At 36.8% G+C, this 9,970-nt stretch overlaps 1 pseudogene; it reads left to right on the top strand.

Annotated features, from left to right (window-relative positions):
- Positions 1 to 5,484: 5,484 nt before the first annotated feature.
- Positions 5,485 to 9,970, top strand: part of LOC107846801 — an 18,699-nt pseudogene continuing 14,213 nt past the window's right edge.

Raw genomic sequence — 9,970 nt, 5'->3', positions numbered from 1 at the left:
ATTTTACTTTATGTTCAGGACCCTCCTGAAAAATGAGATTTTACTTTCTGTTCAGGACCCTCCTGAAAATGGGATTTTACTTTCTCCTCAGGACCCTCCTGAAAAATGGGATTTTACTTTATGTTCAGGGCCCTCCTGAAAAATGGGATTTTACTTTCTATTCAGGGCCCTCCTGAAAAATGAGATTTTACTTTATGTTCAGGACCCTCCTGAAAAATGGGATTTTACTTTCTGTTCAGGACCTTCCTGAAAAATGAGATTTTTACTTTCTGTTCAGTACCCTCCTGAAAAATGGGAATTTACTTTATGTTCAAGAACCTCCTGAAAAACGGGAATTTACTTTCAATTCAGGACCCTCCTGAAAAATGGGACTTCACTTTCCGTTTAGGACCCTCCTGAAAAATGGGACAACGTTCTCAAAAATGAAATACTACTTTATTATAATTCTAATTTGGGATAATTTTTGTTCTAGTTTTAATTTTGGGTTTCAAGAGCCCGCCTGAAGAATAGAGTGATGAAATAGCAAGTCAGAGGCCCGCCTGAAGAACAGAGTAAAGAAATGAAAGTCAAGCAGCAAAGTGATGGAATAGCAAGTTAGGAGCCTGCCTGGAGAATAGGGTGAAGAAACGAAAAGTCAAGCAACAAAGCGAAGCAATTGAAAGCCAAGCAACAAGTTGACAGAAATTTCAAGTCAGGAGTCCGCCTGAAGAATAGGGTGATGAAAGTCGAGTCAAGAGCCAACAGAAGCTGTATAGATAGGATTTTTGTAGTTTCGTTTATGTTTTAACTTGTAATTTTCATTTTTTGATGTAATGACAGAGCCACGGATCGGAACCTCGATGGAACCTCACTCGACTCTCCAACTCGGTCTACTCCACCCATGACTTGATTCTCTCATAATTTGGGTAGGAAGGATGTCTTAAGTCAAAACCCGATTGTCCTTCTTCCTTCTGTTTCTGTCTTTGAATAATGGTCGGGTCAAAATTTGGTCTCGCTGTCTACTTCTTTGCCTGAAAAAACTTCGTGTTTATATTCAAAGGGGGCATGATGTAGACACCTAATTTCGTCCCTCTCCGATATCGTTTTTACCTATTGTTTACCTTATCCTACCGTGTACCCTCACCCGTATGATAATCCCTCCACAAAATGACAAAAATTACAACCCCCTAACTAATTTTGTTTTATCCTAATATTCTAACAACCCACCCAATTAAAAAACAACACCTACCTACCCTATCCTAACAAACTCTACCCCACCTCACCACTACCCCTACCCCACGTGACCCCACCTACCTCACCCTCACCTCATATATACACACACAAAAGGAACACGAAAGGAGGGGGGATATTTTTTGGAATCAAAAAGAAAAAAGCAGAACATTTCAATTTTCTTTTCTTCTTCACAGGGCTCTCGGATATTCACTGATATATTCACCAACGGACAGAGACCCATCTCACTTACAAAAATCACACAGAACATCAAGCAGCAAAAATTTCACATACTCAACCGTAGGCAATTCGAGAAACACACACGAGATCGGAGAGCGAGTTAAAGAGAGGGGAAGGAAGAGATTGAGGGCATTTCTTCGTTGAATTTTCGTTTGAGGGCTGACGGAATCACCACCGGAAATAACCTGTCAGTGGTACGAACTCACGGGAAAACCAGTTCTGACCCCTGAGCTTTCGAAACCAGCGACCAAAGGCCTCTACACCGACCAACTTTGCCTATTCAAGCGTGTCCCAGTTCCGTTTTCGATGAACAGTTGGTGAGCTTTCATCGGAAACCCCATCCCAGTCGAAAAACACGTCCAAAACCGATATTGGTTGATTTTCCAGTAGCGAATCACCGTCGAGCAGTTCGCAAATCTTGTTCGAATTGTCCTTCTTTGACTATTTTGTTTCGTGGCTGAGTTGATCCATAATCGTGACGTATGATTCCTATTGAGATTCTATCCGAGGATTATCGGGTTATAGAGTCAAGATTCGTTGAGCCCGTAAAGCGATTTCAGTCGATCAATCCGATTTGAAATAAAATTGAGGTCCAAATTCTTCAACTATATCTCTTTTCATTTTTGTCTGTGATGTCATTGATTCGTGTAATTCATGTTTGAGTTTGATGGTTAATTTGTGATTGTGTGTTTGAGCTTCTTTAATTATCGTAGTTTGATTGTTTGATTTAATTGAGACTTATTTAATCATGTTGGTTGAAACAAATTTGGGGACAGAAATCGAAAATTGATAAAAGTGAATATTATGATATTTTTGATACATTGTTGATGTTCAATGTGATATGTCGTCGAGCGGGTAGGCAAACAGTAAGCTCGGGTAGGCAAGTTTAGAATTGGTGTAGTGTTGGAATGTTTGGAATATTTGTTGAATGTTTTGTTTGTCGTATTTGAAAAGTGTATTTATTTAACCGGGGAATGCCCCGAGGTAATTTGTATTTACTCACCGGGGAATTCCTCGAAGAATTTTGTACGCAAAGGATGTTCATGATCAAGGCCCGAGGCATCGGGTAGAGCATTAGTTTTGGATTAGAGTAGGTTTACTTTCAGTCCCTCTTTATTTCGGGTTGTAATAATTGGACTGGACTTTACATTTCGGGGTGTTTTGTTTTGTTTGATTATTTTTGCGTGCTTCTTGTGTGGTTTATACATTTCGTAATGCCAAAATAGTTGATACACTCTACCAAGCGACCGTGGTTGAACCACAGGATCGAGGGGTGCCTAACACCTTCCCCTCGGTCAACAGAATTCCTTAGCCGGAGTCTCTGTTCGCAAACCAGTTTAAAGAGTCAAATGGTTTTGAAAAGGATTTTTCAATGGTGACTTGGCACACCAGATTATGCCAAGTGGCGACTCTGAGTAGAAAATGTAAATAATCCTTTTTCCGAAACAAATTTTTATTTCTTGTCACTTAAATAATAAAACCCTTTCGAACTTAAAACATAAATCTTTTAGAGTACGTAAAAGGGATGTGACAACTTTCGTTTTCAGCTGAAGGTCTATCAGTAATAACCTCGATTTCTATCTAATAAAATATGAATATAGTAGCAGAACTATATACGCACAAAGAAGCTAAAAGGTGTTCAACGTCTAATATATATTCATGAAAAATAATTTTTCGTTGAATAATAATATGTAGTCCGTACATAACAATTTTGGATGGATCGTAACTCGTAAATGACACAATACTAATCCATATTTGCTCGTATTAATGACATAATGCTAATCCATGTTACAAGGGATTCAGTTAAACCTCACTCCGCCTTAGCCTTAGGAGAATGTATCTCATTTGGTGGTGAAACTAAATTAAAAAATGAGGGCGGGATTTCATTTTTAGGTTCTTTTTATTAAACTCGTTGAATTTTTAGGGATGTCAAACGAGCTTAAATGAAGAAGTGGAGATTCATCATATAACCAATTCCAACTTGTTGGGAACTGAAACTTAGTTGTTGTATTCTGGTTATAATGTTTTTCTTTTGTTTAGCACAATGATGATATGAAATGAGCTTAAAATGAAAGATTGGGTATTCATATAGGCGACTCCAACTTGTTTGGAACGGAGGCGTGATTGTTGTGTTCTGTTTTTATTATCATGTCTTTTATGGAATGGAAATAGATATTGCTGTTTGCTGCCTAGCCCAAAATACTAATTAAGGTAGGCTCTTTTAAACCACACTCTGAGTATGCGTTACGAGCACTTAAGTAAAACAATCTCCCTTTTCTAAATTTAAGGAAATTTCCTTGTAAGAAGTCATTTAACTAAGACAACTAATGTAACTTTTCTCATTTTCTTTACCGACTAGAGAACCTTATTTAGTCTGTAAGACAATGGGATAGTAATTTCAAATTTTCAATTGTTATAATTTAGTGTTCCGCATTGCTAGTGTGATGTGCTTCTGAAAGATTATACCTGCTAAAATCTATGAGTGGTCTAGCTTTACACGTAACCATGGTTTTTCCAGGACAACATTAGTTGGGACTTGGTGAGTATGTTTCCTTGTAGAATTTACGATCAATTATTCAATCATACTTCAGATAAAGGGAAAGAGCCTATCATAGTAATGAGTAATTATTTGTACCGCCTCATTTCACCTTTCACGTAGTTTAATGTGTTATTGGAAGTAGCATATGTGAATGAGAAGTGAAATGATAAGGCAACCGGTTATACCTGAAGTTACTCGGGATACACAACGGAGAGAGTTATAAACTTGAGGACAGGAGCAGACGCCATAAATGACAGTAAGGCTGTGTCCCTCCTTCACTAAACATGATTGATCTAGGTACACATCTATATTTGATGGTTTGGCTATTCAGCTTGCATACTCTAAAAGACGCTTTATATCAATGATAAGTTGGAAGTGAAGTGGAAGGAATAGGCTTTGCGTGTAAGCCTTCTAGGAATGAATTATCTCGCTGCCTCTATCAGTATAAAAGAGTTGTGCATGATCATTCCAACCCTTTAATACCAGGTTATCGTGTTTTAGATCAGCATGTTCAAGTTATCTGTGGCCCTTCCATCGTAGATGGTCAAGTTAAAACTATGCTTTCTGTCTATGTCCTTCTTTGCCAAATATTCTCACCTGAGAATTCCAAGATCGATTCAGCTATCTGAAGGCCTTTTACCCTACACAGCGACTATATTCCTTATTGTTTCCCATCTATAAAGCTATTTAAGTAGATTACGAAAATTCAGCTTCTCCACTTTTTATGAAGAAGCCACTTGATTTATTTAGCACCCAAATATTTCATTTCTCCCTATCCTTGAAGGAGGTTTTAGAGTGCCTGCGTAGCTGCATTGACACTTCTTTCACTTTGTTAGATGTCCTTCTATTGCATAAAACTCATTTAGCACTTCTTCATTTCGACTATCCTAATTATGACTATATCTTAATATCTCGTAGCTTTTTCCTGGAACGTAACATTGAGTCTAAATATCTGAACTGTTTGTATTTAGACATCACAAACCCCGTCTGATTTCACCTCAACTTCAAACTTCTTATGTTGGTTACATTTGCCGTCCATATAGTTAGTCTTACTTCTACTTATTGTAAAACTCTTACTCTTTAGAGTGCTTCTGAAATATTCCAGAGTTGGTTGACACCAATCTAGTTTCGTCAATTAAAACAAATATCATATGCAAATAACATATACCATGTGACCTTATCTTGTATAGTATTGGTAAACACATCCATTATTAGGGTAAACAAGTATGTGTTCTATGCGCATTACGGGTGTCATTCCACAGTTATGGTAGCCCAAGTTGCTTACCGCTGTATTATGATTTTTTGCACTTGTCGTTCCTATATTTTTCTTTGTTTTCTTCTGATATGATTTTTTTCTGCACTTGGCAAATTGTTATGACATTGTACTTTTCGGTAATGTATAGCTATTGCGTGTTTAATATACTAGCTATCTATGAATGAGAATTGGATAAACTTTGAACTGATGCAGAAATCAAAAATGGGGTAGAGATATATACTTCTTTTTTTTTTTTTTAGAAACCAAAATCTCGGAGAGATATATTTGCCTATCAAATCTTAATGTCATTACTAAGCATATGTGAACGACACTTTCTAAATGTTCTCTGATCATCTATCTTTATTCAGGGTAGGCTACAGATGGACTGTTGCCCTTGGCTGTTATGCTGTGCTACTTATACCTGGTTTTATTCAAGGTCCGTCATCTCGGATATGTCATCTCAATACATGACTTTAAATACCTTGATGACTTCATATGGTCATATTTAGACGTTACTCCTTCTAATTCAATTTGTTTGTCTGGTTTTGATTCTACATAAAGTTTAAGAAAGTAAGAAGACTTTTGAATCTTGCATTCTTAAATATGTCACGTGGAAAGTTAGATTTAAAGAGTTGCCAAAAAAGGAAAGAGGCATTCTTTTATAAACAGACTAAAAATAAAAGTAAGACAAACAAATTGAAATGAAGTAAGTATTTTCTATATATCGTCCTTTCCATTTTCCTGGTTTTCTTTTTCTCTTCCTTTCTGCTTTCGCCCCTCTTATTTTAGAATGTAACGTCCATAAATAACTCGTGGTTGCCTGATGCAGTTGGATATTACTATTTCTATTCCAGTCAAGTGCGTAGAGGCTTTGTTTATGGTGATCAGCCGAGAAATAGGTATACTTTGTGAAATTGTCCTTATTTTCATAGGCTTTGCCAAAAAAAAGAAGTCCTTATTTTCGGATGCTTGAGCATATGATGTATGTCTTCATGGATTTATACCTGGTTAAAATCTCATTGTGCAGGCTTGATCTGTATCTGCCAAAAAACATGAACGGGCCAAAACCAGTTGTTGCATTTGTAACAGGCGGAGCATGGATCATTGGGTGCGTAATTAAGTCATTTCCTTCAATTACATCCATTTATCCTTATAACTGAGGAATATCATGTGTTGCAAAATCTAGTCTGAGCTAATATGACCTGGCAGCTTCTATCTGTTAGCTAAGTGCGGAAACTGTTACATTTTCTTAAAACAATTCGTGTTATAAACATCGAAAGGAGATCTATTTTGAGGGTTATTATTCCTATTGCTGACTATGTTAAATGGCTACACGGTAGAAGCTTTTCGTTTACATTGTAATCAAACACAGTTAAAATAGGTTACTCCTTGTTATCTTGTTTAAGCTAGTAAGTATTGGTTTGATGAAATTTTGTTCTTAGTTATTCGTTCTTCTTTGGTTTACAGCTACAAAGCATTGGGTTCTCTTTTAGGGCAACAATTGTCAGAAAGAGACATTATTGTGGCATGCATTGATTATCGTCTGAGAAAAACAGTGCTTTTGGGGGGCTGGGTGTTTTTGAGCTTAATGTACCTTTGCGTGATGTAAGTAATTGATGCTCTTAGTTTCTTGCACATAAGTGAGTTATTCAGTTTGGTTTATGCATGAAAGATTTGGGCATTTCGACTTGTTTATCGCACGATACATTGTCTGAAAAAAAGTTGTGTTACTATTTTGTTTATATTCACTGAAATTAGCTTTTTGCACCCTAAATATAGTTTTTAAGATCATTAATACCTTTCTCGTTAACTTTCACAACCTGCAACAATCATGTGCTGTGAAACGATACAATAGAACGAACTGGTCTAATAAAGGCCATCCTGAGAGCCATCACTTTCTAATCAAAAATGCGAAAGTAAACTGTTGGTTTACAGTATATGTGATGATGCATGTAAATTTTCTGTTCCTCATAAAATAACCTTTCTAGCATCCAAACAAAAAAAATCTCTCTCACAATATAACTGCCAATTCATTCGAAAGGAACCAGCTATTATCATATGGAAATATTAGTTTACCAAGTTGAAGAGTATTAAGAGGAGAACGATGTCCCAGATGTGATGTAATTCTGTGCAACCGAGGAAGACAAATTCCAAATCAAATTTTCTCACATTGTTTCTCTCACGTTGCATATACTATATGTTGGATCGTTCAGTGCACGCTTCAATTGCACTTGTATGCGACCACATTAATTGCTTGCAGAAATTTTCCTCAAGGAACAATTAGTGACATGGTTAAGGAAGCTTCTCAAGGTATCTCCTTTATTTGCAACAAGATTGCTGAATATGGAGGTGATCCTAACAGGTAGTCGATTTGTTTTCTCCTTGCATTCTCATGAATAATCCCCTCTAGTTAAGAATGAAATATCGTGGTTCATTGTTCTTCTAGAATTTACTTGATGGGGCAATCCGCTGGTGCACATATTGCTGCATGTACTCTCTTGGAGCAGGCAATCAAGGAGGCTGATGCGGAACAGAGAGCTTGCTGGAGTGTCTCCCAAATAAAGGCGTATTTTGGACTATCTGGCGGGTACGTTCTTGTTCAAGTCCCTGGGTTTATAAGGCGTCGAGTCCTTTTTCTTCCTTTAGGTCCTTTTGAAAACCTTAAATTGCCAGATGAAATTAGAATTTCAATTGAACTGACTCTAGGATTTTGTTTTATTTGAATCGAGGGTCTATGAGCAGGGGCGGAGCTACCCTTTGAACCCCCTTTGGCAGAAAACTATACTATATTTATATGGTTAAAATTATTTTTTATGTGGATATAGTAGATGTTGTAGACACGTGATTTTGTCCTCTTAAATTTCAATTTTTATTCACTTTTACCCATTTTTATTTTATCCTACCGTGTACCCCCATCCATGTTATTATACCCTTACAAAATACAAAAAATAACAAACTCCCTAATAAATTCTATTGTATCCTAACCCCTACATCTTATCCTAACAACCCATCCAATCAAAACAAACCACATCACACCACATCATCATCATCCATATATACAATAAGAAAAAGGTCATCATCGGCTTCATCTAGAGAATGGACCTCACAGCAAACACAATCATCTTCATCCATCATTCACGCCAAATACAAAAAATCCTCACCATTTTTTGAACATAATTCTCACTGTCACCTTTACTGAATTACACCCACCAGGAAACCTTTTTTTTTCTTTTTTTCTTGCTCCCAACGAAACCTACACAGAGGACCCCATCACTCTCTTCTTCTATTTTTTTTTAAATAGATACACACAGCAGCACAACAGATACTCAGACCTCAGAATAGAATATACACATCCAGAATACATGACTTTCTCTTTCAGCTTTGCCAAAGCAACACCGACAACCATATTAGTAATAGATGTTCCAAATCTGTGAAAATAACGGATTGACAGGTCATTGAGGGGATTTGAATTTGAATTTCAAATCCCCCTTCCTCCGGAGATTATTGAAATTTTTGTTTCAAATCTGGACTTTTAAAGTCCGAATCTGCCTCTACAAATGGGTATTCGGTCTTGAAGAGAAAAGGGTGAGAGATTGAGGAAAATCGGCTTACATTCACAAAATTTTACAAACAAAGTAACGAAAATTGCTAGTTTTTTTTTTCCTTTATTGTCGGTATAAGTTTGAGCTACGGAGTTCGAGTTTTTGATTGTGGAAAATATCTCGACCTTTGCTCCAGTTTGCTGCCCAACAAAAGATCTATTTTGCTTGGGTCGGGATTTGGGTTATTGTATTTCTAGGCTATTTCTTAACTGATTTGGAAAGTTCGTAGTCGAGGTTCGAATTGAGGTTCTTCGGTGCGCGGATTCCGTCTTTTGATTGACTGATATTTGGAATAAAGTCATCATCGAGGTCTAATTATACTCTTTACCTTTTTTGTTTCATTGTTGATGGTATCCGATGCATTGATTCTAATATTGTGTGTTGGTTGATTCGTGATGATGTGAATTGTTGTTGTTCTGGTTTGGTATTTGATTCCCTTGATTGTGGATTGATTATGGATTATGTGATGAAATGATATCTCGTTTGGAGAATTAAAATTGATTGTTTGGGGCGGAATTAAAATTGATAAAAGTGAATACGTATTTGTTTTAATTCATTATTAACGGTTTAATTTGGAATAAGCATGAATTTTGTTGAAATAGATAGGCAAATGTAGGTTCGGGTAGGCAAAATTTAGAAATAAGTGTTTCGTTGGATGATTGAATGAGGAGTATGTGTTGAATGTTTTCTACTTTATCGCATTCAATTCAAATGTATTTATTTAGCCGGGGAATGCCCCGAGGTCTTCTGTACTTATTTACCGGGGAATGCCCCGATGTATCATGTCGGCAAAAAAATGATCGTGATGAAGGCCCGCGGCATCGGGTAAGACATTGGAGCTTAGTCTAGATTTAGTTTAGAATAGGATTTATATTTTCGTATTTTTCTATTTTTGGACTGTATAATTGGATTGGACTTTACATTTTGGATTGTTTTATTTTGTTTATTGTTTGATTATTTTGCGTACTTTTGTGTGGTTTATACATTTCTTAGTGTCAAAAAAATAGTCGATACACTCTACCAAGCAACCGTGGTTGAACCACGGGATCGAGGGGTGCCTAACACCTTCCCCTCGGTCAACAGAATTCCTTAGCCGAAATCTCTGCTCGCAAACCAGTTTAAAGA

This window comes from Capsicum annuum, chromosome 11 (genome assembly GCF_002878395.1).
Source record: "Capsicum annuum cultivar UCD-10X-F1 chromosome 11, UCD10Xv1.1, whole genome shotgun sequence".
NCBI lineage: Eukaryota > Viridiplantae > Streptophyta > Magnoliopsida > Solanales > Solanaceae > Capsicum > Capsicum annuum.
Note: the sequence above shows the minus strand (reverse complement) of the source record. Positions and strands in the feature narration are given on the sequence as shown.